We start from the raw sequence: 27161 nt of genomic DNA, 5'->3' as shown, positions 1-27161 counted from the left end.
TGGGGTATTTCTGACCCTGTGTCCTAGTATGACCGATGGAATTTTTTATTTTTTCAAATTTATCATTAATTAATTAATTAGAGTCTCCCTGAGCCTATATGAAAATACCTAGCCCCTCCTATCATGTGTTTATTATAAAGGAGTACTAAGTATATTTCTCCTTTATAATAAACACATGATAGGAGGGGCTAGGTATTTTTATATAGGCTCAGGGGACTCTAATTATGTAGGTGAAACTACTGCTCCAGACTTGATAAAGGGGTCATGCACCCCGAAACGCGTTGTCCTGAATAAACCAATTTGTTCTCTATCTTTGGTTGTGGATTTGCGCCCGTTACTCTGTCCGTTTTCTTGTGGACTTCCTTGGTCCACCAAACCTACAGTTACTAGTACACAGGGGCAGAAATACTCAGCTATTGTGCTGCTAGTTAGGACGTAAGGGAATTTCTGACTTAGAGGAGAGAGTGGCGATGTAAAACCGGCTCCTGCTCTGTCAGACCTGGTCCAGCTGTGCACTGCATGATCAGCCAGCACTAAACCAGCCCTGTAAACCCTTTATTCTCAGGACTGGTAGTGATCATGGCCATCAGACCCATCCAATGGCCCTTGTGACAGTTTCTTTAAAGTATAACTGTTGTATATTTTATTTTATGGAGCATTGGATTGTGGTGATTAATATCACCTTGGTGGCGCTATTTCAACTTTTCACTGTGTAATTAATTACCCCTTAATTCCAAATTTTTGTTCCCTGTACTGCCTACTTTTACCTGTGCTTAAAATAGGGTTGCTATGCAGGGTCCGTCTATCTGTTGAAGGACGGAGGACGCAGAAGCACGCATCGTGCAAGGTCAGATTACTGACAGCCAGGGACTGTAAGTAAATGATTAGAGCCAGGTCCTCCCCAGCAGCTGATAACAGTGCCTGGGCTGTGTGCACTTCTCCCTGTCCCTGCGCTTGGCAGACGCTCCCTCACTCAGCAGAGCTGGAGAATGCAGAGTTGAACCAGCGCAGAGCAGGGAAGGGAGATCTGCCGTCTGCTCAGTGTATAAATGAAAGCAACATGTGGTAAGAGGACCCCTTTGTGCTGCAGGAGATTAACCCTTTAGGGGGAGGGCTGTGGTTACTGACACTTTTGGGGGGCTATTGTTGCTGGCTAGTGAGGGCAGGCGGGATTAGCCTCAGGGTGAGGGCAGTGGCGGCCATCTTAACTGAATAGTGAAATTGCAGTTTTATGCAGACTGGTTGCTAAGGGCTGAATCTTATTAAGAAAAAATGTGGGGGGTTCAGTCAGCACAACCCCTAGCAGGTGCAGATTGCTATGGCGAAATACAGATAGAAACGCAAAAACACAAAATGAAATCGCACACTGCAACCAGCACTCTGCCCTGCCTCTATGCTGGATGCTGAACAAGGGTTGTGCGGGCTGAATCCCCCATATTTTTTCTTTGTAGTATATATTGGAGGCGTGGAGATCTCCAAGCAGTCATGCACACCTGACCAGCTAGTATGCCCTGGAGGCTGGTTTTAAAGTCAGTATAAAACGGAGTCTGCTTATATAGCACCTACCAGTAGCCATTAGGCTCCAGAAGAAGTATATAGTGGGCTCAGCATGCATGTTGGTACTTGCATCCCTGGATCCGATGAAAGCTGTAATGGCACCGGACGGGGTTAAAAGCAGATTGTGCTTGGTGTGCATGCTGTACCTGCACTCCCTGGACTTTGTGTGGCTGTCATGGCCCATAAAAGGTAGGAACTAGTGTTAGGGACCACTCATTAAGGCGACCTTGACGTGGTGAGTGGCTTGTTACGCTTTGGCCAAAATGTGCACCAATGCCTTGTTCAGCATCCAGCATAGAGGCAGGGCAGAGTGCTGGTTGCAGTGTGCGATTGCATTTTGTGTTTTTGCGTTTGTATCTGTATTTCGCCATAGCAATCTGCACCTGCTAGGGGTTGTGCGGGCTGAATCCCCCATATTTTTTCTTTGTAGTATATATTGGAGGCGTGGCGATCTCCAAGCAGTCATGCACACCTGACCAGCTAGTATGCCCTGGAGGCTGGTTTTAAAGTCAGTATAAAACTGAGTCTGCTTATATAGCACCTACCAGTAGCCATTAGGCTCCAGGAGAAGTATATAGTTGGCTCAGCATGCATGTTGGTACTTGCATCCCTGGATCCGATGAAAGCTGTAATGGCACCGGACGGGGTTAAAAGCAGATTGTGCTTGGCGTGCATGCTGTACCTGCGCTCCCTGGACTTTGTGTGGCTGTCATGGCCCATAACAGGTAGGAACTAGTGTTAGGGACCACTCATTAAGGCGACCTTGACGTGGTGAGTGGCTTGTTACGTTTTGGCCAAAATGTGCACCAATGCCTTGTTCAGCATCCAGCATAGAGGCAGGGCAGAGTGCTGGTTGCAGTGTGCGATTGCATTTTGTGTTTTTGCATTTGTATCTGTATTTCGCCATAGCAATCTGCACCTGCTAGAGGTTGTGCGGGCTGAATCTCCCATATTTTTTCTTTGTAGTATATAATGGAGGCGTGGCGATCTCCATGCAGTCATGCACACCTGACCAGCTAGTATGCCCTGGAGGCTGGTTTTAAAGTCAGTATAAAACAGTCTGCTTATATAGCACCTACCAGTACCCATTAGGCTCCAGGAGAAGTATATAGTGGGCTCAGCATGCATGTTGGTACTTGCATCCCTGGATCCGATGAAAGCTGTAATGGCACCGGACGGGGTTAAAAGCAGATTGTGCTTGGCGTGCATGCTGTACCTGCGCTCCCTGGACTTTGTGTGGCTGTCATGGCCCATAAAAGGTAGGAACTAGTGTTAGGGACCACTCATTAAGGCGACCTTGACGTGGTGAGTGGCTTGTTACGCTTTGGCCAAAATGTGCACCAATGCCTTGTTCAGCATCCAGCATAAAGGCAGGGCAGAGTGCTGGTTGCAGAGTGCGATTGCATTTGTGTTTTTGCATTTGTATCTGTATTTCGCCATAGCAATCTGCACCTGCTAGGGGTTGTGCGGGCTGAATCCCCCATATTTTTTCTTTGTATTATATATTGGAGGCGTGGCGATCTCCAAGCAGTCATGCACACCTGACCAGCTAGTATGCCCTGGAGGCTGGTTTTAAAGTCAGTATAAAACTGAGTCTGCTTATATAGCACCTACCAGTAGCCATTAGGCTCCAGGAGAAGTATATAGTGGGCTCAGCATGCATGTTGGTACTTGCATCCCTGGATCCGATGAAAGCTGTAATGGCACCGGACGGGGTTAAAAGCAGATTGTGCTTGGCGTGCATGCTGTACCTGCGCTCCCTGGACTTTGTGTGGCTGTCATGGCCCATAACAGGTAGGAACTAGTGTTAGGGACCACTCATTAAGGCGACCTTGACGTGGTGAGTGGCTTGTTACGTTTTGGCCAAAATGTGCACCAATGCCTTGTTCAGCATCCAGCATAGAGGCAGGGCAGAGTGCTGGTTGCAGTGTGCGATTGCATTTTGTGTTTTTGCATTTGTATCTGTATTTCGCCATAGCAATCTGCACCTGCTAGAGGTTGTGCGGGCTGAATCTCCCATATTTTTTCTTTGTAGTATATAATGGAGGCGTGGCGATCTCCATGCAGTCATGCACACCTGACCAGCTAGTATGCCCTGGAGGCTGGTTTTAAAGTCAGTATAAAACAGTCTGCTTATATAGCACCTACCAGTACCCATTAGGCTCCAGGAGAAGTATATAGTGGGCTCAGCATGCATGTTGGTACTTGCATCCCTGGATCCGATGAAAGCTGTAATGGCACCGGACGGGGTTAAAAGCAGATTGTGCTTGGCGTGCATGCTGTACCTGCGCTCCCTGGACTTTGTGTGGCTGTCATGGCCCATAAAAGGTAGGAACTAGTGTTAGGGACCACTCATTAAGGCGACCTTGACGTGGTGAGTGGCTTGTTACGCTTTGGCCAAAATGTGCACCAATGCCTTGTTCAGCATCCAGCATAGAGGCAGGGCAGAGTGCTGGTTGCAGTGTGCGATTGCATTTTGTGTTTTTGCGTTTGTACCTGTATTTCGCCATAGCAATCTGCACCTGCTAGGGGTTGTGCGGGCTGAATCCCCCATATTTTTTCTTTGTAGTATATATTGGAGGCGTAGCGATCTCCATGCAGTCATGCACACCTGACCAGCTAGTATGCCCTGGAGGCTGGTTTTAAAGTCAGTATAAAACTGAGTCTGTTTATATAGCACCTACCAGTAGCCATTAGGCTCCAGGAGAAGTATATAGTGGGCTGAGCATGCATGTTGGTACTTGCATCCCTGGATCCGATGAAAGCTGTAATGGCACCGGACGGGGTTAAAAGCAGATTGTGCTTGGCGTGCATGCTGTACCTGCACTCCCTGGACTTTGTGTGGCTGTCATGGCCCATAAAAGGTAGGAACTAGTGTTAGGGACCACTCATTAAGGCGACCTTGACGTGGTGAGTGGCTTGTTACATTTTGGCCAAAATGTGCACCAATGCCTTGTTCAGCATCCAGCATAGAGGCAGGGCAGAGCGCTGAATCTTATTAAATATGGGGTAAATCAGTCTAATAGTAACTGATTCTGGAATATCATGTTATTAGTAACTACATATACGAAAATTGAAATTAGGGTCTAAGTGTGACAGTTATCCTTTAATCTTTGTTTTCAACACAGTGCACTTCCTTTGGAGAGAAGAGTCCTACACAGAGACTTGCCACCCAATAGCAAATAGGATTAGACCAGCCAGAAGTGGGCTCTACTCTCCAAGGGCCCAGAGCAGCCACATGGTCTGTCTCTATGGCGTGCTACCCTTCTTTTACATTACATAATGTCATTTGTGGCAATAGGGTAGCTTTCTCATTTATAGGCGATAAAAAGGTATTCCTGAAAGGCTTTTCAAACCAATAACCACTTTGAAATTATTTAACCCTTTACTGTCCAGCCTGTTTTGGGCCTTAATAACCAAGCAATATTTTGAATCATTGCATTCCATGGGGTATAATTATATTTATTTTTCGGTCAATGTATGTTGAGGGCTTGTTTTTCTACGGGACAAGTTGTATATTTTAATGGCACCATTTTGGGGTACGCACAATTTACTGATTAACTCTTTCTGGGGGGGGGGGGGGGGGGGTTGGAACAGCAATACTGCCACCGAGTTTTTACATTATAAATTTTGCGGCATTCATTCTCTGGGTCAGCACATTTACAGCGATACCAAATACATATAGTTCTTTTTACTACTTCTGCACAATAAAACTATTTTATCCCAAGACCCTTAACTTTAAAATTTTTCATTCTTTGGAGGTGTGTGAGGGCTTGATTTTTGCAGGATAACTTTAGATTTTTGGTATTGGTATCATTCTATCATTAGTATAATTTTAGGCTACATAACACTTTTTAACCCCTTCAGGACCAGATCATTTTCATTTTATTTATTTTTTCTTTCGTTTTTTAATTCCAGGTATCCCAGAGCCATAACTTTATATTTTTCTATTCACATAGCTGAATGAGGGCTTGTTTTTTGCAGGGCAACTTGTATTTTCTAATGGCACCATTTACTGTTGCATACAATGTAGTGGGAAGCTGAAAAAAATTTGAAATGGTGTGAAATAAAAAAATTCAGAAATAAATTCTGCCACAGTTTAATGGGTTTTGTTTTTTAAAGCATTTCCTATGTGGTAAAATTGACCTGTTACCTCCATTCTCCGGGTCAATATGATTACAACGATACAACATTTATATAGTATTGATTTACCGTATTCCATTATGCCATTCGCTGTATGGGATAAATATTTTTATATTTTAATAGTACAAGTGTTTTTGCATGCAGCGATGCCCATGAGGTTTATTTTTTTAATTGTTTATTTTTTTAAAAATTTGGGAAGGGGGTTGTGATTTGAATTTTTATATATCGTTGATCCAGGCAGTTATTCTGATTGCCTGATTGGAGTCGGGAAGGAATTTTTTATTCCCCTAAAGTGAGGAAAATTGGCTTCTACCTCACAGGTTTTTTTTGCCTTACTCTGGATCAACTTGCAGGATAACAGGCCGAACTGGATGAACAAATGTCTTTTTTCGGCCTTATGTACTATGTTACTATATTTTTTATTTTTATTTTTTCTATTTTTGCACTTTTTAATAATTCTCCTAGGAAACCTAAACATACAATTATTAGATTGCGTCACTCACAGACTACAATGCATTGGCATTGGAGTCTATGAGCATTTCACTATGTTCCTATGACGCCCTGCCACAGTCAGCCCTGCAGGGTCTCCATAGGAACATAGCTGTGGTAGCCTTGGATCCTTCAGGAGAACCGAGACTGCCACAGGGAATGAACGGCTCTCTTGATCACCACCGGGGGGAGCTGATCCAGTCTCGAAAGCGTTGCGCTTCTAGGTTTTCGACATTCAGATGCTGTTTTCACATTTGCCCACAGCATCTGAAGAGCTAAATAGCTACTGGTGTCCCGAGTGTATTCCGTTTAAAACTAGCAACGGGTGCCATACTTAAATACCCGACTTCCAACGTAAATGTATGGTGGGCGGTCAGGAAGGCGTTGATCTATCTTTTTTTCCCATTTTTTTGGTGGCAAATAAGCAAAAAGAGTTGAGAGATTTGTTTTTTGCAATTTTTACATTGACTAGCTTTGATTCAATGGAACTGTGGGGGACTGTGACAGGCGATCTTTTGATCGATTAACATTAATGCATTGTAGAGCTTAGGGCGAGTTCGCATTCGCTGTCGACATGACCATTTTATTCCATCATGTATAACGGAACCAAACTGAACCATTATTTGTCCCCATAGACATGTATTAGGACGCAGCAAAACGGAATGTCTCTGCAAGGCTTCTGTTTTGCATTCCGTCATAAAATTATGTTATATTCCGTTATAACTCTGTTATAACGGAACCTATAATGGAATTCCATAACGCAAATGCGAACCTGCCCTTATTCTGTACAAATGCATTACATTGTCATTCTCTCCAAATTACAAAAAACAGCAGCACTCCAGTTATTGACTGTAGAGGTTATCCGATGTCCAATCAGTGGCACTGCAGGCAATGTTAGGCTCGTTCTTGTCGCCCCTTGTAAAAAGATGGCGGCCTATTCTATGGCCCCTTAGTGACCGCCGTAAAAAAAAGTGGATTGGTGATCACTAAGGGATTAAAGAGGTATTCTGGAGACCAGAAAAAAATTCATTACTGTGACACCTAAATCTGTACATACAAGGTCCATGTGATAAATGATACAGTGATCTGTCCAGAAATTCATGGTTAAAATGTGGTCGATATAATATAGGTATATGATATCTTTGCATTGGTTTACATTTTTCTGTGATTCTATGATACATAAAAAACTGTTTACTGTATCAAAATGTGATCCCTGTGAATAAATTGCTAATTAGTAACAGCAAAGGATACTGGTTGCTAGGAAACCTGCTGACCTCTCTATATTAGGAGTATACTCCAGGATAAAAGACGGCAGACAATCAAAATATCTCCAGATGTTGAATCGTATCTCATTTGTGATACCTGATTCTATGAATACTAAACAGAATCGGCCATATGAGGATATGATAGTTGGTGCAGTAAAGTAATGCAAGTTGTGATGCGCACAGCTGTGTTTTCGGTCGGTGCTTCCAGTTTCCCTTCTAAAGGTGGCGCCATATACAGTGGTCCCTCAAGTTACAATATTATTTGGTTCCTGGACAACCATTGTACGTTGAAACCATTGAAACTTGAGTAATCGGTTCCAAAGCCCCAAAATGTCATCCAAGATAAGAGAAAATGAAGATTTAAGAAAAATAAGCAGATAACTAAGACAGATAAAACAAGTCCTTACATGACATCCAGGACTAGCTGCTAATCTAGCAACCAATACAGATATTTACCAGAGAAGTGGCCTTGATTGGTTGGATCTGGGTCTGAGACATTGTATGTTGAGTCTGGTTTCAATTTACGATGGGCCAGAAAAGACCACTGTATGTTGAATATATTGTATCTTGAGGCCATTGTATCTTGGGGAGCACTGTACAGTTTTCCATCTAAAAGTGACGATTTCAGCAGGTTCAGTCAACCATGTTGGGGATCACCGAATTGATTTCAACACACTCAGTCCTTTGTCTCCGGGAGATAACACCCCACTAAAAGCATTTGCAGGCTACGAAACAACCATGCTTGGCTGCTTCCATAGAAGTGTCCTCCACCTAGACACAGCTGGAAGCCAAAGGATCCCTATTTTAGAGCTAGGTGTGTGGGTCTGACCTGCTTCTATCAGACAATTGTGTCATATCCTGTGGATGGAAATACCCCTTTAACTTTGAAAATTGTCATGATGAGACGACTCTTTAAAGAATTATAAAAAAATATATAAAGACACCTTTAATTAAAGAGGAATCCTGTGAGCAGTCCTCTTAAGTATTCTTTTAGATGTGAATTAGAAACCGTGATTTCTAACCAGTTATATCATATTACAACTGTTGTTGTAACGTATGGTACAAGGAACCATATAAGGCTAGGTTCACATTGTGTAAACTGCTGCTTCCTGCTGCATCATCATCATAAAAAAAAATTGCTTTTCGAATATTCACGCTCAACACTATTGATTAGGGTGGAGTTGCTGTATTTCTACCTTTATTATATAAATCTGCTATCCACTACTTTCAGTGGCATAAATAAAACTGACTTGGCCTCACAGCAAATGTTTGGACAACCCTCCCCCCAACAACCCCCTCCTCCCACGCAACCCTGACTCCTGCAGCCATTCAAAATAGTTTTCTCTCTCAGACCAGGCCAGGCAGCGGCTCCATATGTTTTCCACACATATATACTGTATGTCAAGGCACTGTATATACTGTCACTATTTATAATGTCATTGTATTATTTTGAAAATAAAATAGTTTAGCCCTCCTCTCAAGTGGGTCCCAACTGAGTTCGGAGCAGCTGCTTCTCCTTGTTCAGCTATAGCTACACCCTTGACTCCATTGCTGGATCCTCTCCTCCTTAAGTGTCCCTCAACATACAGTTCCTGTCACCCTGTGGTGTGTTTAAGAGTCTTGTTTTCTTACAATGGTGATACATGCTTTGCATATGTTGTATTTGCGCAGGGGCAGACACAGGCAGCAAAGGGCCCCTGTGCAAAGGATGTACCTGCCCCCCCAAACCACACATACAAATATAAACATATATGTGCAAATATAAAAACATCTTGTGAATATGTTTACCAGCATAAGTAACTGCCCACACCCGAACTCTTTGCCGCCACCCCCCTCCGCTATGTGAAATCTCACGCAGGCGCAGTACAGTGGACTGCCTGTGCCTGCTTGATGTTGAAGCTCCTGAGGGAAATAACTTTAAATTTGTCATTGGGCTCGGCGCATGCCCAGTGATACATTTGAATATGTTGCCCTCAGGAGCTTCTACATCGCGCAGGCAGTCCACGGTACTGTGCCTGCGTGAGATTTCACATAGCGGAGGGGGACGGCGGCAAAGAGTTCGGGTGTGGGCAGTTACTTATGCTGGAAGAGGCGTGCTTGGGCTCTAAAGGAAGGCACGCTGTATGGGGGAGTTACTGGGCTCCAGAGAAGGATAATAACGCCCCTCTGGGCACCTTGGACACTCATTTGCATAACATAAAAGGTGGATTTTATTGCTAATGAAACCATGAAACAAGAAATGAAGACTACAGCAAGAAATAAGGTATTTTATTGTACATGGCATTAGTAACACCTTAATGCAGGTGACAGAATCCCTGGCACGGTGGGATGACATTTTTACTGCCAGGCCCTGGCAAAGTAGACAGGGAGCGGCAGTTGCAGATACAGCAGAGCCTCTAGGTGTAATGGTAACGCCCCAGTTGCTCCTAGAGGATCACTTGCATATATTCAAATATATATATTTTTTTCTCAATGATGCAGGCACATATGAACATGGGCCCAACACAGATCGGCACTGATGGGTGACTTTAGTGCTGCCCTAGCCATATTACAGGCTAAGGCAACACTAAAGCATGTCTATTAGTGCCAGTGACATCACCGCCTCCAAATAGTATCCCCAGTGGTAATAAGGCTCCCTACAGTGCCCTCAGTACTAGTAAGGCCTCCCTATAGGGCACCTCTTATAATCTATAAGGCACTTCTATAGAGCCCTCAGTAGTAGTAATGCCCTCCACCACTGCCCACAGTATTTATAATGTTCCCTGCAGTGCCCCCTGTATTTTAAAATACCTCCTGCCATAACCCCCAGAGTTATAATCATCTCTGTAGTGCTCCCATAAATTATAATGCCCGTCCTCTCCCTCCAGTCTTCTATACCACGCAGTCCCATGAAAATAACACCAGTCGTCTCCCACCAATCTTCTATATGATACAGTCCCATGTAAATAACCTATCTTCCTTAGTCTTATATACTATTCAGTCCCATGTAAATAACTTCACTCCTCTACCTTCAGTCTTCTATGCCATGCAGTCCCATGTAAATAACACCAGTCATTTCCCTCCAGTCCCATGTAAATAGCTTCTCTTCCTTACAGTTCTCTATAACATACAGTCCCATGTAAATAACTTAAATCCCCTCCTTCACCCCCCTTCAACACATAGTCCCATATAAATAACATCACTCCTTACCCTCCAGTTTTCTAAAATATCCAGTGCCATGTAAATAACACCAGTCATCTCCCTTCAATCTTCTATAACATACAGTCCCATGTAAAAACATATCTTTCTTATAATATTCTATAACATACAGTCCTATGTAACTGACACCCCTCCCCTCCCTTCAGCCCCTCTAACATACAGTCCCAGCTAAATAACATATTTCCCTCCCACTAAGCAGGGAGGAGTTATAATGGAGAGAACCACATCTCTCAGCATTTCTCTGACACATTCATTCCGTGGCATCACAGGTCTCCACTGCAGAGCGTTGCCTCTTTATGCACTGGTCACATGACAGTGACCTCATCACAGGTCCTAACACCAACTACCACTGGTGAAAAGATCACATGACTATGATGTGATCGAAGGTCCTTCAGCTATGGAGTATAGACACAAATAGGCAGCAGATTCGCAGTAATTGTTAATCAGGCACTGTTATTCAAATGTACATTAAACCAATGGTGATGCTGCACTCCTACCTCCACCTCAAATTGCCCCTTGAAGACTCTTTCTTCCTGGTAACTAGAAGACGCTACTGTGAGCTCAGCAGCACCATCAGGTTAACATGCTGCCTATAGATCACTGCAAATGGTGCACCACAATAATATGCAACTGACAATACAAGGCTAAACCCTCACGCTGATGTGAACCGAGAGCAAGGCAGGTGGTATGACTCCGCAACCAGAAAAGAGTGCGTACGCAGAAGTCAAGATTAAGAAAATTGCATTTACTATCAATTAATAAAAGCAGGTTAACAATAAAACAGTATGAACAATTCAAGTCAAATTCTACAACAATTTCCACCTTTGCTGTGTCCGTGTTCGCGGTGCGGACACTAAGGAATAGCAGTCCCAGGAACTATCCCTAACTGACCCTAACTTTCAAGCGGGTGCGCACCCCCCTTATCCCAGTGGTCCAAGTGGACCTCTTACAGTTTGTGGAAGTGCACGGTGGGGCCCGATGTCGTCCTTTTCCCTTATAACCAGCACAGGATCCGCAACAAAGAAGTCCTCCTCAGCAGGCCGGAAAACCAGATGGATATAATCCAGAATTTTACAGTGACTGTCCGGTACCTCGACAGCACTGTGAGTCTCTTTACTGTTTGGGGCAATCCAGTCAGCCCAATGTCAGCTCCACAGGTTAGTTGCTGCACACAGTCCTTTTTAACTTGGCTTCACTAAATGCACGGTCTCTTTATACTCCATCCGTCTCTAGACTGAAGTTCACACAGCTTGGCTGCACAGGAACGTCCTTTAGTATCTCCACACACGTCTTACACAGCACAGAACTTGCTTTCTATCTAGCCAACATGGCAGCCGTTATAGTTTCAGTCCCTCTTCCTCATTCTTCCTGCTCACACTGAGGCAGGCTGACATCATAAGGGGCGTGTCACTTCAACACTTAACTGCTGTTTTAAAGAGCCACTACCACATTAATACACTTTCTCTATGGCAAACTTCAATGCAAATTGGTCCTATGCTGCCATCTACTGACCAAACGAATACTGCAGGCATTTACATTTATCTGTATTACTAGAATAGCATTATACATTAAATTTTAACACAGTTTACCAGGATAACGAAACTTAGACACATTACATGACTGTTTCTTACATATTCCCCCCCACTTTAAGATTGGCAGTCCCTGCCAATGACTGAATATCCAGAGGGCTGTACTCTTATATGTAGAGTGGTAATGTACCGTTGTATGGCAGGCCAAATAAACTCGTCCTGCGCATACCGAACAGGGGGAATGCCAGCATTTGGTCTAGTGGTGCGTCTGAGAACCACTGGTATACTCTGGGGTACTGTAGCCATAGGCTGAGAAGGACCAGCAGACTCCGCATCATAGGGGGCACAGGCTGGGGGCACACTAGTCACAGGTGGAACATCCTCAGGAGCGGGGATTGGCCAACAATCATCCTCATCATCGTAAGCCCATTCCACACCACCAGTCTCGGACTGTGGGAGCTCGTTGACATTATCAGTTCCATCACAATTTGCTTCTTCAGATTGACACAGGCGCAACATATTTCTGTGAAGTACTCGGACACAATCAGTTCCTTCCTTCTGAACTTCGTACACAGGCCCATTTGCATACTTGCGGGCAACTACACGATATGGCACAGCCTCCCACCTGCTTTCCAATTTTCCTTGAGGCTTCTTGACACGTACCAGCACCAGGTCACCTGGCTGCAATGGTGCCCTTTGCACCGGGGTCTTATCAGGATGAGAATTTTCTTGCAGACGCTGTCGCACCAATCGATGAACTGTCTCAAGTCTCTGCCGGTGTGCTCGCACCCAGGAGGCTGGATCTCTTGGAGGGAACCCATCCACATCATTTAACTGTAACTCTCCGACACTTCGCCCAGACCGTTCAAAGAGGAGAGTATAAGGAGAATACCCCGTTGTAGAACGGACCTGATTGTTATAGGCCCACACCATCTCAGACAAGAACTGAGGCCACTGTAACTTCTTGTCCTCCTCCAAAGTCCGCATCATCTGTAGCAGAGTTCTATTAAATCGTTCGCAGGCTCCGTTTCCTTGGGGATGGTATGGAGTCGTGTGCGACTTCTTTATCCCGTAGATACGTTGAACTTCTTTCATTACATGTCCCTCAAAGCAAGCCCCTTGGTCAGAGTGGATGCGTTGTGGACACCCGTACACTCGGATGAAATCTTGGCATAGGGCTCGAGCTGCTGACTCAGCAGTCTGGTCCTTGGTGGCGGTCACCACCGCAAATTTGGTGAAGTGGTCCACCATTACGAGGCAGTACTGGTGCCCACTGTTGGATGGGCCCACCATTAGGTAGTCTATCATGACGATCTCTAAAGGTTCCTGGGTCACTATGGTTTGCAGGGGAGCTCTTTGTTCTATTGCCTTATGGATCTCACAAGTTCGACATCTATGACATACTTCTTCGACCATTTGACGGAGAGCTGGACAGTAAATCAGTCGCTGTAGCCACCGAAAGGTCTTCTCATGACCAAAATGTCCATTCTTATTATGAGCCTCAAGAGCCAATGATTGAGCCAGTTCACTAGGCACTACAATTTGGTAACAAATGTCGATTTCAGAAGGCAGATATACCTTTCGGCATAGTACTCCATTTTTCATCTCTAACTTTTCCCACTGACTCAGGACTAATAGCATTTCACGGGTCAGTCGTTCTCTTTCCTCTTTACAGGGCTTCTTGCCTTTCTCAACACACTTGATCATTTTCGCCAGCCCCTCATGGGCCTGCTGTATCTGCACCCATTCCTGTAGTGAGGGGCCAAAGAAAGGAGCCGTTTCGGTCCCTTCCACTGCACACTGCATAGCAGTGACCAAGGCTTGTGAAAATCTGCTGAAGTCAGGCATCTCCACATGCTCCAACTCATGATCCACATCTCCGCTGGGGGCCTGGGTAGTTACCCTAGAAAGTCCATCGGCATTTTGGTTCTCCGTCTTGGACCGATACTTAATGCGGTAATTGAACTTAGACATTCGGGCTATCCACCTCTGCTCCAAAGCCCCGAGCTTGGCATTTTCCAGGTGAGCCAATGGGTTGTTGTCAGTCAGTACTAAGACTTCAGCTCCGGTCAAATACTCAGAGAATTTCTCAGTCATGGCCCATACCAGTGCCAACAGTTCTAACTTGAATGAACTATAATTGTCAGGGTTCCTCTCAGAATCTCGCAAGGATCGGCTGGCATACGCTATGACACGCTCTTGGCCATCCTGGAACTGAGATAGCACCGCTCCGAGACCATACAGGCTTGCATCGGTATATAGCTGGAAGGGCAAGTGGTAATCAGCATACGCCAAGATTGGGGCCGTTGTAAGAGCATCCTTCAATGCCTGGAAGGCGTGTTCCTGTTCAGGGCCCCATTTCACGGAGCGGTTCTTCGGACCCCCGGCGGTGCCTCGTAGGAGAGCATTAAGTGGCGCTGCTACTCTAGCAAAGTCCTTAATAAACCGTCGATAGTAGCCGGCTACTCCCAGGAACGCCCTCACTTCTCGCAGGGTAGTCGGTGTCGGCCAGTCTTGAACAGCCGCTATCTTGTCCCTTGACGGCCTCACCCCTTCTCCTGATACACAATGACCCAAGTAATCAATTTCAGATTGGAACAACCGACATTTACTGGGTTTCAGTTTGAGCCCATGTTCCCGCAATCGTTGAAATACTTGTCCCAACTGGCGGAGATGGTCCTCAAAGGTTGCAGAGTACACTATAATGTCATCCAAGTAGATGAGAGTGAATTCAAAGTTGAAGTCACCAAGACATTTCTCCATCAATCGTTGAAACGTTCCAGGTGCATTTGTCAATCCAAAGGGCATCCGGTTAAATTCGTATACTCCCATGGGCAAGATAAAGGCTGTCTTTTCCTTATCTTTCTCGGCCATTGGCACCTGCCAATACCCACTAGCCAGGTCTAGTGAGGAGAAGTAGCGGGCTCTTCCTAGTGCTGAAAGGGACTCCTCAATCCGAGGTAAGGGGTAGGAATCTCGTACGGTGCAGGTATTCAACTTTCGATAGTCTACGCAAAACCGAATGGACCCATCTTTCTTCCTTACTAGTACCACTGGAGCTGCCCAGGGACTTTGGCTTTCTTGAATGATCCCACCCTGCAGCATCTGGGTCAACAGTTCTTTCACCTCCTGATACATCTGTGGAGGAATTTGTCGGTAGCGCTCTCTGATTGGAAGGGTGTCTCCTGTGGGAATCTCATGGTAGATCCCTGTTGTACATCCAAAATCTTCAGCATGACGTGCAAAGGTTGTGCGGTTTTCCCATAACAGTTCATCTACCTTCCGGATCTGTTCCAGAGAACACGAAGAAGTCTCTATCTTCATCTGTTCTCGAATTGCACCGCCATTCCATTTAAGGGTGGGGTTCTCGCCTTCCCCCATAGACACGGTTACGGCCCATTCACCTCGTTCAGCCGGCCTCAACTGCATCGGGGTCGCTTTCCTCACTTCCTCCGGAGTCACATAGAGGTTAGCCAGCAGCCTTCCTGGGGCTAGGTCTACACTCTGATCCTGAGTGTTCACACATCGGAGGGGTACTCTCCCATTGCGGACTACTGCCAAGGAACGGGCTACTAGCGGATCAACACTTCTTCCGGCTGTCGGCAGTGGTTCTATCAACACAGCTATGCCCTCTAGTTTCCTACAGGTGCCTACAGGCATGGACACTATCATCTCCCGTCTGGGTGGCAACGTAACTTTTGTATGCAGAGGGACCGAAATTCGAGCAAGAGGACACTGTGCATCTGAACTTTTCTGTAAGCCACATGTTCGGACCAGCCGCTGGAAGGCCGTTTGAGTAGGCCGATGGCTAGTGGTTTCTCTCCAATAACCGTGACCTTTCTTTTCAAAGAGAATCTGATCCAATTCTTTTAACACATTCATCCCCAAGATGACAGGGACCTTTACTTCATGTGACTCCTGTACTACCACAATGCCTTTCTTGCCTAGATCTTGGCCACATAATCTGACATTCATCCAGGCCACTCCCACCACCGGTACTGGTAACTGATTAGCTGCGACCACTCGTATGAATGTATGGGGATCATATTTCACATGTCGCTGAAAATACCGTTCGTAACAGTCTCTACTCAGGGTCGTTACTTGGGAACCCGTGTCAATCATCCCGGTAACCGGAATACCTTCCAATTCCATCTGTATGATGGGACTTGCAGCGATCAGATCCTCTCCAGGGCATTCTCCTCTCATAGTCTCCTCAGTTTCCCCTACTGCCCGCCCTACTGCAGGAGGGGATTTCAGTTTTAACGGCGGTCTCTCATAAGCTTGTCGCTGCTCTGGACATCTAGCAGCAATGTGGCCCACGCGTCCACACTCCCAGCAGCGTATTTCCCGTCGCTCTGGCCATCGGTTTGGGCCCCTTCGGTAAGCCCCATCGCTCTCTCCTGAGAGTTGTACTACATTATTGGGACCCCTTCGGTAGGTCCTATCCTCATCCCTCCAGTAGGGTTGTGGGTGATTCTGACCTTCTTGGTGTGAACGGCCCACCCCTTCGTCTCTAGTTTTCTGGAGGCCTGCAATTCTCATAGAATTCTCATTACAATTGGTTTGTAGGTGTTCCATTTGCTCTTGCAATTTCTGCATTACTGTAAGTATCTCTTTAACTGTCCCTTTTTCCACTGTTTCTGGGCCAGAGCTAGCCCCCTGCGACAATGTAACTCCAACTGCGGTCTGAGGCTTCTGAACCATACTATTGGCACGTGAGATGGCCTCCCCCTGTACGTCATGAAATTTAGCATCAGTCTCCCGTCGTATAAAGTCCTGCATAGCAACAGTCAAACTGCCATCACGGATCCCCAGAACAAACTGGTCACGGAGTGTCCGATCAGGGTTACAGAAGGCTGGTGAGCCCCCTCTTTCCTTCCCTTGAATATCACGGAGCAGTTCTTGTAGGGCATTTGCATACTGAGGGAGACTTTCATTCTCCTTTTGTACCCTCTGAAAGAACCGTGCCTGCAGGGAACCCAGCAATGCGGTTTCTCCATAAATAGTCTCTAGAATCTGGACAACTTGCTCAAATGTCTGTCTTTGTTCAAATGGCCGCAATATCACTGTAGTCTTAGCATCTCCTTGTAATGTCAATATGGCTAGCTCTACTAGTACTTCTGGTGCGGTCTGGTACATGCGCTGTACCATTCGTATCTGCTCTGCCCACACACTCACAGACATATTATTGCCATCAAACTTTGCTAACTGACTCATTACAGCCCCTGCTGGCATTCTTCCTCCAGCACCATCCCTCCTAACGGGTGCGTCGCCGTCCATTCTGGTAGGCGGATCCTGCCGACTACGCCAATTTGTGAACCGAGAGCAAGGCAGGTGGTATGACTCCGCAACCAGAAAAGAGTGCGTACGCAGAAGTCAAGATTAAGAAAATTGCATTTACTATCAATTAATAAAAGCAGGTTAACAATAAAACAGTATGAACAATTCAAGTCAAATACTACAACAATTTCCACCTTTGCTGTGTCCGTGTTCGCGGTGCGGACACTAAGGAATAGCAGTCCCAGGAACTATCCCTAACTGACCCTAACTTTCAAGCGGGTGCGCACCCCCCTTATCCCAGTGGTCCAAGTGGACCTCTTACAGTTTGTGGAAGTGCACGGTGGGGCCCGATGTCGTCCTTTTCCCTTATAACCAGCGCAGGATCCGCAACAAAGAAGTCCTCCTCAGCAGGCCGGAAAACCAGATGGATATAATCCAGAATTTTACAGTGACTGTCCGGTACCTCGACAGCACTGTGAGTCTCTTTACTGTTTGGGGCAATCCAGTCAGCCCAATGTCAGCTCCACAGGTTAGCTGCTGCACACAGTCCTTTTTAACTTGGCTTCACTAAATGCACGGTCTCTTTATACTCCATCCGTCTCTAGACTGAAGTTCACACAGCTTGGCTGCACAGGAACGTCCTTTAGTATCTCCACACACGTCTTACACAGCACAGAACTTGCTTTCTATCTAGCCAACATGGCAGCCGTTATAGTTTCAGTCCCTCTTCCTCATTCTTCCTGCTCACACTGAGGCAGGCTGACATCATAAGGGGCGTGTCACTTCAACACTTAACTGCTGTTTTAAAGAGCCACTACCACATTAATACACTTTCTCTATGGCAAACTTCAATGCAAATTGGTCCTATGCTGCCATCTACTGACCAAACGAATACTGCAGGCATTTACATTTATCTGTATTACTAGAATAGCATTATACATTAAATATTAACACAGTTTACCAGGATAACGAAACTTAGACACATTACATGACTGTTTCTTACACTGATGTTAAAAAATGAGATTTTAGCCAATATATTCCAGTCAGGAACATATCGGAGCCCTCACATCCCATCAAGGTATCTCAGTGTAGCGAGGGACCTACTGCTAGCCTACCTGTAGTGTGTGAACACTGTCCGATAGGTGCCAATGTCCGACTCACAGCCAAACTCCCACATACCTCCAAAGTAAGATCACTAATACAATGGGAGGAGGGAGGAGGCTGCGAGCCCCACCTATAGAAGGCCATGTGAAACAGGCAACCAGGTGCACTAGAATGTTACCAACAATAAGCGTCCGTGCATTCAATACATATCAAGAAAAATCACAGAATAGAGTGGCCATACTGGGAGGAAATGCTTGTCACGTACCGAAGACCAGACCAGCCAACCACGTCACATGACCAGGGTTGCCCAAGCCCTTTAGGCCGATTCACCTCATGCCCTCACACGCTGTTATGCCCTACGCCGGGCCGTAACTCGAGCATAAATCGCCACTTGAAGCCTGCAAGCACACCCTGGCACTAACACGAAACTTTCTCTGTCACTACCCGTCAGTTATAAGGTCGACAGGACATCATAGTAGGCCTCAAAGAAAATAAAACACAGCCTCAGACTGCGCACACACTCTTCATGGAGCTAACAGGTTCTTAAGGTTACAAGACAAACCATCAAACTTTTAGGTTTAATGTATAAAAAATAGAAAGTACTTGGTTACAAAAAAAGATTAACAAGAGACATACATAAATGGCAAGCAATTGTAAAATAAAAAAGGAGAAAATAAAAAAAGTTCTAATCCTTAACATTTGTGTGGTAAAAGTCCTTTCCTCCCAGGAGATTTGTCAGAGTAATGGTGCACAAACCAATTCAATTGGATCTCCCACTTTGTGACACCCAAATATCCAGGGATTGCATTTTTATGCCTTTCCTCCAGGGGCATGCCTGAGGGGGATTCTCACTCCCACCTTTGGCTCAGCCACTCTGGGCCAAGCTACATTACCCATGCAGCCGACTCCCTAGGCCAACTAGGGAACAGGTATGAAAATATAAAAAAAAAGATAGTTTTCCAGTTGCCCTGGTGAAGATACAGACCCCAACCCTTCTTTATAATTCATATTTCATCATGCCGAGCCCTAGCATATCAAACGCTACACGTCCAGGATGCTGGGAAGATGAGATCCTTATTTTAAGAAGATGAAGGCGAGTTGATACGCCATGTCTGGTGTCCATGCGATGACCCCATCATACCAGAGATGATAAGCTAGATTTTGAGGACATCCTATCCCTCCTGAACAACTTATAAGGGATTATGGTCCATGCTCTGGTTAGGAAGCCCCCATGCTGACACAAGGCACCGGAGAGTCTGCTGTCCCCTGTCCTGAGTGTGACCAGCAAATGGGCCCATCCTCGTTAGCATCTCTGTGCTAACTACCCCCCGGGGAGCAGGCTGCTGTTTTCCCAGGCATGAGGCAGACATCTCGGCCTATATGCAGCCTTAAACCAATTCACCAAAGGCTGCTGGCCTGGCAACACAAATACATAAATACATACTGTATATATATTTGAATCACACCAGATCATGTTACACCACAACACATAACCATAAAACATATATTATCACAGCAAACATTATAATAACTAGGAATAAGGAGGTCCTTATTCCTGACAATGCTCAAACGGCAAATGCTGTAGCGTATTTATAGCCGGGGGAGCAGATCCTCCACATGTGATCTAATGGCAATCCCCAGCAAAAATTCATACAATGGGGGATGCCGACAGCAGACCACACGTACCACAAGAACATCCTACACAAGATGAAATAATGTGTGGATGAAAATATGGGAGTAAATAGATCACTGCAAATGGTGCACCACAATAATATGCAACTGACAATACAAGGCTAAATTCTCACACTGATGTTAAAAAATGAGATTTTAGCCAATATATTCTGGTCAGGAACATAGTCAGATCCATAAATATTGGGACATCGACACAATTCTAACATTTTTGGCTCTATACACCACCACAATAGATTTGAAATGAAACGAACAAGATGTGCTTTACCTACAGACTGTCAGCTTTAATTTGAGGGTATTTACATCCAAATCGGGTGAACGGTATAGGAATTACAACAGTTTGCATATGTGCCTCCCACTTGTTAAGGGACCAAAAGTAATGGGACAGAATAATAATCATAAATCAAACTTTTACTTTTTAGTACTTGGTTGCAAATCCTTTGCAGTCAATTACAGCCTGAAGTCTGGAACGCATAGACATCACCAGACGCTGGGTTTCATCCCTGCTGATGCTCTGCCAGGCCTCTACTGCAACTGTCTTCAGTTCCTGCTTGTTTTTGGGGCATTTTCCCTTCAGTTTTGTCTTCAGCAAGTGAAATGCATGCTCAGTCAGATTCAGGTCAGATGATTGACTTGGCCATTGCATAACATTCCACTTCTTTCCCTTAAAAAACTCTTTGGTTGCTTTTTGCAGTATGCTTTGGGTCATTGTTCATCTGCACTGTGAAGCGCCGTCCAATGAGTTCTGAAGCATTTGGCTGTGAAGAGCAGATAATATTGCCCGAAACACTTCAAAATTCATCCTACTGCTTTTGTCAGCAGTCACATCATCAATAAATACAAGAGAACCAGTGCTATTGGTAGCCATACATGCCCACGCCATGACACTACCACCACCATGCTTCACTGATGAGGTGGTATGCTTAGGATCATGAGCAGTTCCTTTCCTTCTCCATACTCTTCTCTTCCCATCACTCTGGTACAAGTTGATCTTGGTCTCATCTGTCCATAGGATGTTGTTCCAGAACTGTGAAGGCTTTTTTAGATGTTGTTTGGCAAACTCTAATCTGGCCTTCCTGTTTTTGAGGCTCACCAATGGTTTACATCTTGTGGTGAACTCTAGTGAAGACTTCTCTTGATTGTTACTTTGTGACTTTGACACACATACACCTACCTCCTGGAGAGTGTTCTTGATCTGGCCAACTGTTGTGAAGGGTGTTTTCTTCACCAGGCAAATAATTCTTCGGTCATCCACCACAGTTGTTTTCCGGGACTTTTGGTGTTGCTGAGCTCACCGGTGCGTTCCTTCTTTTTACGAATGTTCCAAACAGTTGTTTTGGCCATGCCTAATGTTTTTGCTTGAATCGGATTTTGGCGCCTATCGGACAGTGTTCACACACTACAGGTAGGTTAGCAGTAGGTCCTGCTCTACACTGAGATACCTTGGCGAGCTGCGCGGGCTCCGATATGTTCCTTTTTAACATCAGCGTAAGAATTTAGCCTTGTATTGTCAGTTGCATATTATTGTGGTGCACCATTTGCAGTGATCTATTTACTCCTATATTTTCATCCACACATTATTTCATCTTGTATAGGGTGTTCTTGTGGTGCATGTGGTCCGCTGCCGGCAACCTGCATTGTATGCATTTTTGCTGGGGATTGCCGTTTGCAGCAGATCACATGTGGAGGATCTGATCTACCGATTATAAATACACTACAGTATTGTCACGGATGGTGTTACAGAAAACTACAAGACACAAATGAAGATCCGACTGACTTGATCCAAAACTAAGGAACAGGAGGGTAAGCCCTGTAAGAGCCCTAGTTCTCTCCCTTACTACTCAGCCTATGCAAAAATCTCAATGGTAGAAAATTGCATAGCCTCGTTCCTCGACTGTATGCACCTGAACACCCTATAATAGTGGGGGGACACGACCACCGGCTGCCTACACTTATTACGGAGGGAGTCAGGGTCACCTAGGATCAAGCCCACAGGCAAACAGAAATAAAGAAAACAGACTTATCTTGTGGATGCAGTAGTAACAGCTTCTAGCATCAGCACACTCCAGGAAGTTGTATAAACCGCAAAGTGATGCAGTATGGGAGGGGATTTAAAGTGTAACTAGATGACAGCTGAGAGAGGGAAACGAGATGATAAAACAAAAGCAAAACAAAAGAACCTCAGGCAGGAGGTTCCGAAGAACGTCTGTCAGAGCTTCTCAAATATCTGGCGGTGACAAGTATTTGGGGTTTGAGCATTTCCTCTCAGTAAGGCCACTCTATTCTTTAACATGCTGCCCACCCTGACTCAGAGCAAGGAATAGCCATTGAGAGACACCGGCAAAAGAAGGAACAGGGCCTGACAGCACAGAGAGAAGAAGACCCCTGAGATGCACAGCAGGGTCTCATAAATCACATGTGTCTTGTTAACCACAGGTTGAGGATGGCCTTATGCATTTAAAATGGTGAGTAATGAGAGACTGCATTCATTACAATGCTTGAGATTTATACAAAGATAATATAATTATAATTGCTTACGCTATATGAGACAGGAATGTCAGGTATGCATTCAGGTATGATTTTGGAACTAGTATAATGTATGTATTTGTTGACAATCAGCCATCACTTTTATATGATTGGTACATTAATTCCTTATGTAGACTCACCCTAATCACAAAGGAATGTTAATTAAAGTGTTTGTGCATGAATAAAACACAAACAGAAATTAAAATCAGATGAAAGGTCATGGATTAGAAGGCATAAAACAAGGGTGGATTGTAGCTGGTGGCATTTTCTCATTAAACTAGTGACAATTATATAGCAGTGCATGCCCTCATTCCCACATACTGGCAGGAGCCACTTCATTATTTCAGTCTCATATGTTATGTTTTATGCAACAGGACGAGATCCAGGGCCATCTCAGAGCTCCAAAATCTAATGACATGAGGTTTCTTTATGAGTTCAGCTCAATATATCTTACAGAAACATGTTGGCCTAGATAAAGGAGACAACAGGCAAGCAATACTTGACCTTTGTGTTATTGAGCCATGGTATAAATGCATGGTGCTTCACCTCTCTCATTCAGTATGACCTATATTCCAGGACTTGGTAACATTAGGTGAGAACATCTCAAAAAAGTCACCAACTTAGCTATGTGATAACCAGACGAAAAAGTGGCATGGTCAGCATGGTCACCAGAGTATCTTCTTGCACTAGAGGACTTGAAATATCTACTGTATGTATTACATGAACGTCCCTTTTCACACAAGGCCCAACCCTCTTTGGGTTGTTAACAAATTTGTGCTAATTTGGGGAGCAGAGACTAATATATCTAAAAACCCTCGAAAGCCTTGCAAGAAGATATGGACTGTCCAAAAGGAAATCCACAGTTCCGTACACCTGAAGTAGTTTCCTTTGCCAATGGCATGGATGAACTGAAGACACTAATTTGCGGTACATCACATTCAGTTACAAAGGCAAATGAAATACCTTTTTATTGCAACTTTGCTCTCATCTAACTATACTGTTACACGGCAAACCTGATGCACAAGTTTGACGGAATCTCTAGCAATGAATGGTGCATGTTATAATTGGAAAAATCATAGCAGACACCATTGAGCTCTGATTTCCTCTCAAGATTCATTCACTCAAATGAGTGGGTCTACAAGAAAAATAGACAAGCCATGGACGTCATCTGTGAGTGGTCCGTATAAAAGTGCATCCATGTTCACAGGCTGGAGCAGAAACTAGTTTAACATCACTCATCTGTATGAGCCCTAACACTGACTTGTAGCTAAAATAAACAAAAATTTGTGATAAGGAGACACGAGAAGCAGCACTAAGGTGAAAGAATCAACATACCGTATTTTTCGCCCCATAAGACGCACCCCCCCCCCAAAGTGGGGGGGAAATGCCCCTGCGTCTTATGGGGCGAATACTAATGAGCGCTTCCACTATGGAAGTGCTCATTAGTACCGGAGGACCAGGAAGCGGTGAAGGCTCTGTACTCACCGCTTCCTGGTCCTCGGCTGTCGGCTGTGAAGGCTGCGCACAGTGTGAGGGCGCTCTGTGACCTCACGCTGTGCGCGCCAGTTCACAGCACAGCCGACAGCAGGAGGAAGAGGATTGTGATGTGAGGAGCGGCAGCGTCTAGGAGCAGGTAAGTGGGTTTTTTATTTTTGTGATCTGAGGCTGAATTATGGCTGGGGGCTGATTATATGACTGGGGCTGATCACATACAGTATGGCTGGGGGCTGATATGAGGCATGGGGGTCTCATCTGAGGTCTGATTGGGGGTCTTCTTTATATTGGGCTCTGATTGGGGGTCATTCACATTGGGGTCTAATCTGAGATCTTATTAACATTGGGGATCTGATTGGGGCTGTGAGCTGAGGTCTGATTAACATTGGGGGTCTGATTGCTGATCTGAGGTCTAATGAAATAGTATTTTTTCTTGTCCTCCTCTAAAACCTGCATCTTATGGGCCGGTGTGTCTTATAGGGTGAAAAATAAGGTATATCATCAGTCTTCTCTCAAAAGTGCAACCCCCTCTTTCCTGATGCCCTAGGCATGTGCCCTCATGTCCCGTCTTGTAAATACAACCCTGTCTGCCTAAAAGAACCTCCTCCATTGGTGCCTTAGAACCTCTTCCAATGTGTTATGAAGAAGCAGTTGTCGATTAGCCAGCAAACATTACTTCAACATCTATGGCATTAATGTAATAAATGCAGACCTAGTACTACAATGGTATTTGCATGCTTTATTATTGGTTAAGTTTTTACTGCATCATTGACACAAGTCATTTCAGGCCAGACAGCAGGTTATGACTGACTAAGGTATAGATTATGTGGACTAATTAATCCTTGTAACTTTCATCCTTTTTCATGATTGGCATTAGAAATGGTAATTTTAATAATGTGTTTAACCATTTAAAGACTGAGCCATTTACCCCCCCTAGTGTTGAGCGAAGCAGGTTCGGACAGAGCAGAAGTATGGGCTCCACCGAGGCAATCTTCTTATTGCCACCACCAGTAATGTGAGACTTGTTTAGTCTCTTGCCTGTGCTGTTACAGTTAGTTTCTGTGCATTTCTGGGGCATTTTTTTTTTTTTTTTAAGCCATACATTTTTCTTTTTAGTTCAGCTATAAAAATATTTTTGTGCCTTTTTTTGTGATACTATTTTTGTAATTTTTATGTATTTTTTTTAATACTTATGTTACAAAAATAAAAAAGTCTGTTTTCACATGTATTCCTTTTTGTGTTAATAGCACAATCTTTAACTAAAACACAAGATGTATGGGTTGTGGTTGCTGGGAGTGGGGCTAGAAGCTGTAGTAAGGCATGTGGTAGTGTTTTTATTTTATTTATTTTTTATTTTGTCTTTATTTTTTGTATTGTATACTTTGTCCCCCTACCCCAATAAGGTCATACAAGACCTTTAGTGGACATTTAAACACATTATTAAAATATACATGATAATCAATAAATATATAAAACAGTGCTCAGTGAATGCCAATTACAACTTAATTAGAACCTTAAAAGCATTTGGAATCGTCACACTTGGTCATGATGGCATGTTGGAACCAGCTTGGTGTCCGGAAAAGCGGCTTGTGCATGCGCCACTGTTCGTGCTCTCGCGAGACACGAGAATATGTCCAAGGGTATGGGAACCATATCAAAGATGGCCACTCGCTCGACTGTGTTCAGGGCGCATGCTCATGCCAATACTGGCCGGCATGCCCCTTGTCCTCCGTACGAGCAATATAAAGCTATACAAATAAACCAAAATGAACTTAGTAACTAGTAGCCCCGCACTTCACATTAGATACAGCTGGTGGGACCACAGTGAACCCATGAGTGATCACCAGTTCCCGTTTCTCCACGTCTTGGGGGGGGGGGGCGCTATAGAGCCATAGCCAACAGCGTACATCCTTTCAAGATCTTCCAGTATACCTATACTAGCTGTACCTGGACCTTTAGCTAGCACATTCACTTCTGTGTCCCAGCGCAGCGTACAGATGTCCATACCTCAGGTCTTTGAACAAAAGCGCAAATACACAGTCACCCACCCACAGGCCATAACACTTAATGCACATCTTTCCAAATTGCTGGCCCTGAAAATGTTGCCATTTAGGCTGTGGACACTGAGGCATTCCGCAGCCTGATGGCGGTGGCTGTGCCTCATTACTCAGTTCCCAGCTGCCACTATTTTTCCCGGTATGCCGTCCCTGCTAGTGTTAATCAAGCACCAAAGTGCTCGTGTGTTCGGGTGCTCTGGCCGAACACATCGGGATGCTCGGGTGCTCGGTAGAGCACAATAGAAGTCAATGGGAGAACCCGAGCATTAAACCAGGCACCCCCTGCTCTGAAGAGGGGAGGGTGTCTGGTTCATAGAAAAAGTTTAGAAATGGATGGAAACACCACCGAAATGGTTCGGGAACAGCATTGGGAGAATGTCTGGATGCATCTTGGACTCTTGAAAAAAGTAGATTGTCCAGCTTCACCTCGCAGTGCGTATTTTATTAGGAAACATGCTTAAAAACCAAACATCAGGCTCATTTCATCAACATGTTTCGGATCAATATATATTACAGATCCTTCCTCATGCATCTTGGACTCCCAGGTCGCTGCTGGGAACGATGTTGTCCGAGTAGTACGCCACTTTTACAGACTGACAATAATACACACAAGACTGAACATAAAATCAATTTTAGAGGAAAAATTGTTAGGAAACATTCTTTCCTGTATATTTACTTGTATATAAAGTGCAAGTGCTGCCAAAAATTGCAAGGAAGAGGCACACCGATAGAACCTGTATATCACATAATGGAGGGCCTCATTCACATTGTGGTACATCTGTTCAGGTAGTGGGACTCCTACACTCATAAAGCCTATGTAATAAGTGAAA

This window comes from Bufo gargarizans, chromosome 1 (genome assembly GCF_014858855.1).
Source record: "Bufo gargarizans isolate SCDJY-AF-19 chromosome 1, ASM1485885v1, whole genome shotgun sequence".
Classification (NCBI taxonomy): Eukaryota; Metazoa; Chordata; class Amphibia; order Anura; family Bufonidae; genus Bufo; species Bufo gargarizans.
Note: the sequence above shows the minus strand (reverse complement) of the source record.